Source organism: Monodon monoceros, unplaced genomic scaffold (genome assembly GCF_005190385.1).
Source record: "Monodon monoceros isolate NGI ecotype Baffin Bay Population unplaced genomic scaffold, NGI_Narwhal_1 Super_Scaffold_21, whole genome shotgun sequence".
Lineage (NCBI taxonomy): Eukaryota > Metazoa > Chordata > Mammalia > Artiodactyla > Monodontidae > Monodon > Monodon monoceros.
This window is the reverse complement of record NW_021703778.1, coordinates 54,550,338-54,554,720: the sequence shown is the minus strand read 5'-3', so window position 1 is coordinate 54,554,720 and position 4,383 is coordinate 54,550,338. Positions and strand designations below refer to the sequence as shown.

Here is a 4,383-nt window from a genome sequence, read left to right as displayed (position 1 = left end):
TTTGAAAAGTTGAACAAAGTTGATAAACCTTTATCCAGGCTCACCAAGAAGAAAGCAGAGAGGACCCAAATAAATAAAATTTTTAAAAGATGAAAGAGGAGAAATAACAACTGATACCACAGAAATAAAAAAATCATAAAGAGAATACTATGAATAGTTATATGCCAAAAAATTGGATAACCTAGAAAAAATGGACAAACTTCTAGAAACATGCAGCCTGCCCAGACTGAGTCAAAAAGAACGACAATATGAACAGACTAATCACTTGAAGTGAAATAAAATCTATGGAGAAAATAAAAAGAAACTCCCTGCAAACAAAATTCCAGGACCCCATGGCTTCACTGGAGAATTCTACCAAACATAAAAAGAATAACATATACCTATACTTTTCAAACTCTTCCAGAAATTGAAGAAGAGGGAACACCCCAAAAGTTATTCTATGAAGCCACCATTTCTCTGATACCAAACTCAGACAAAGAAAATACAGAATAAAAAGTTACAGACCAAGACCTTTGATGAATATAGAAACAAAATCATCAACAAACTATTAGTAAATCAAATCTAACAATGCACAAAAAAGATTACACACCATGATCAAGTTGGATTCATTCCAGTGACACAAGTTTCACTCAATACACATAAATCAATCTATGTGATAAAACACATTTACTAAAGGAAAGACAAAAAAACACATGATTGATTTCAGAATGGTTCCTGTTTCTCTCCTCCTAACAGAAGCAAAAGAGGATTTATCTCTGCTATTCACTGTGAGAATCTAGTCCACCTCCAAGAGTAACTTAAAAGCTGTGTGATAAACAAGGCCACTTGAAGAAAGGTAAACTGTAAAGGGAGTTTCTACCTAGACTGGAAACCAGAAGTTCTCACTTTAGCTTCTGAAATAACAATAAATGCTATAAAGACAATAAAGAGGTGGGACAAGATGGTGGAGTAGAAGGACCTTGAGCTCACCTAATCTCAAGAGCACAACAAAGTCACAATTTTCTGCTGAACAACCATCTATAAAAAGCACTGGAAGCTACCAAAAAAGATATTCTACATCCAAAGGCATAAAGAAGAAACCACAAGAGAGTAGAAGGGACACAGTCCCACTATAATCAAATCCTATACCCCCCAGGTAGGCAACCAACAAACTGGAGAATAAATATATTGCAGAAGTTCTCCCACAGGAGTGAGGGTTCTTAGGCCCATGTCAGGGTCCCCAGGCTGGGGGTCTGACATCAGGAGGAGATGCTCACAAAACATTTGGCTTTGAAGGCCACTGGGGCTTAATTGCAAGAGTTCTACAGACTGGAGGAAACAGAGACTCCACCCTTGGAGGGTGTACACCATGTCTCATGCACACAGGGACATAGGACAAAAGCAGTGATTTCATAGGAGTCTGGGCCAGACTTACCTGCTGGTCTTGGAGAGTCTCCTGGGAGGGTGGGAGGCAGCTGTTCATCACTCTGCTGATGGAAATAATGATGATGGAAGTATCAGGTAGTGTCCATCAGCATGAGATCTCCTACAGGTCCACATGTTGGCACCAAGACCTGGTCCCACCAAAAGGCCTGTAGGCTACAGTGCTGAGACACCTCAGACTGCATAATCAACAGGGTGAGAACAAAGCCCCACTGATCATCAGAGAGGCTGCTTAAAACTTCCTGAGTCCACAGCTACCTCTAGACACACCCCTTGACAAGATCCTTCCCACTAGATGGCCAAGATGCAGCTCCACCAACCAGCAGGCAGACACCAGTCCCTTTCATCAGGAAGAATGTACAAACCTCTAGACCAGCCTTACCCATCAGGGAACAGACTCCAGAAGTTAGGAAACTACAATTCAGCACACTGTGAATCTGAGTCTGCAAACACAGGACAGAATCTCCATCAGTACCATCTGGATCCTGGCCCTTCAGTGATGAGAGGGGAGTGTACTGCTAAGACACATAGGATATCCCTTACAGAGGGCCACTTTTATAAGGTCGAGAATCATAACTAAGCTACTATGTACATAAAAATACAAATAGAAATTTAAACAAAATTAGACAGCAAAGGAATATTTTCCAGACAAAAGAACAAGATAAAACCCCAAAAGAACAACTAAGTGAAGTGGAGATAAGCAATCTACCTGAGAAAGAGTTCAGAGTAATGACCATAAAGATGATCCAAGAACTTGGGAAAACAATGGATGCACAGAGTGAGAAGTTAAAAAGTTTTTAACAAAGAGTTAGAAAATATAAAGAACAAACACAGTAGAAAAATACAATAACTGAAATGAAAAATACACTAGAAGGAATCAATAGCAGAATAACAGGCAGAAGAAAGGATAAGTGAGTTGGAAGACAGAATGGTGGAAATCACTGCCAAAGAACAGAAAAAAGGAAAAAGAATGAAAAGAAATGAGGACAGTTTACAAGAACACTAGGACAATATCAAATGCACCAACATTTGCATTATAGGGATTGCAGAAGGAGAAGAGAGAGAGAAAGGGCCTGAGAAAATATTTGAAGAGATAATAGCTAAAAATTCCCTAATATGGGAAAGGAAACAGTCACCCAAGTCCAGGAAGCCCAGAGTGTCCTATACAGGCTTAACCCAAGGAAGAACATGCTGAGACACATAGTAATCAAATTGTCAAAAATTAAGATAAACAGAAAATATTAAAAGCAACAAGAGAAAAGCAATAAATAACATACAAGGAAATCCCCATAAGGTTATCAGCTGATTTTTCAGCAGAAAATCTGCAGGCCTGAAGGGAGGGGCATGATATATTTAAAGTGATGAAAGGGGAAAACCTACAACAAAGATTACTCTACCCAGCAATGCTCTCATTAAGATTTGATGAAGAAATCAAAAGGTTTATAGGCAAGCAAATGTTAAAAGAATTCAGCTCCACCAAACCAGCTTTACAACAAATACTAAAAGAACTTCTCTAAGCTGAAAAGAAAGGCCACAACTAGAAACAAGAAAATGACAAAATAGGAAAGCTCACCAGTAAAGGAAAACATACATTAAATGTAGGAAAGCATGCACACATGAATATGATATCCAAACCAGAAACTGTGAGAGAAAGAGAGTACAAATGTAGGATATTTGAAATGCATTGGAAATTAAGAGATCATCAAGTTAAAACAATCATTTGTATATGTATAGACAGCTATATTAAATCCCCATGGTAATAGCAAAAAGAAAAATGTAAAATAGGTATACACATGAAAAAGAAAAAGGTATTCAAACACAACAGTAAAGATAGTCATCAAATCACAAGGGAAGAGAACAAAAGAGGAAAAGAAGAAAATAAGACCTACAAAAATGAACCAAAGCAGTAAACAAAATAATGACATGGACATACATATCAAAAATTCCCTTAAATGTAAACAGATTAAATGTTCCAACCAAAAGACACAGACTGGCTGAATGGATACAAAAACAATACCCTTATATATGCTGTCTGCAAAAGACCCACATCAGATGTAAAGACATATACAGACTGAAGTTAGGGGATGGAAAAAGTTATTCCACCCAAATGGAAATCAAAAGAAAGCTGGAGTAGCAGTACTCATATCAGACAAAATAGACTTTAAAATAAAGGCTGTTACAAGAGATAAGTAAGGACACTACATAAGGATCAAGGGATCAATCCATGAAGAAGGTATAACACTTGTAAATATATATGCACCCAGCATAGAAACACCTCAATATATAAGGCACATGTTAAGAGCCATAAAAGGAGAAATTGATAGCAACACAATAATAGTGAGCCTGAGACTAGAGTCACATTCTGACAGATCTTGTCCTGGTGTGCTAGTGTGCTCAGAGAGAATCTGTGGGGCTTAATTCATTGGTGAGGGCAATCAGTACCCCCAGGAGTGACCCAATGGGAAACATGCCCTCCCTGGAAAAAAATAAATAACAATGGGGGATATTAACACCTCACTTACCATCCAGACAGAAAATCCATAAGAAACCACAGGCCTTAAATGACATATTAGACCACATGGAATTAATTGATATTTACAGAGCATTCCATCTGAAAGCAAAAGAATACATATTCTTTTCAACTGCACATGAAACATTCTCCAGTATAGATTACATGCCTGACCACAAAGCAAGCTTATGTAAATTTAAAATTGAAATCATATGAAACATCTTTTCTGACTGCAACACTATAAGATTAGAAATTGACTAGAAAAAAAAAACACAGAAAACATGTGGAGGCCAAACAATATGCTACTAAACATCCAATGGATCATGGAAGAACTTAAAAAGGAAATCAAAAAATGACTAGAGACAAATAAAAATGAAAACACGATGATCTAAATTCTATGGGACACAACAAAAGCAATTCTACCAGAAAAGTTTATGGTGATACAAGCTTAC

The 4,383-nt window shown here is 37.4% G+C and overlaps 1 non-coding gene across 1 annotated transcript; it reads left to right on the top strand.

Annotated features, from left to right (window-relative positions):
* Positions 1-3,764: 3,764 nt before the first annotated feature.
* LOC114905408 lies at positions 3,765-3,893 on the top strand. Its single transcript, XR_003796234.1, has one exon. It is a non-coding gene; the product is annotated as a small nucleolar RNA SNORA3/SNORA45 family (small nucleolar RNA).
* The last annotated feature ends 490 nt before the right edge of the window (positions 3,894-4,383 follow it).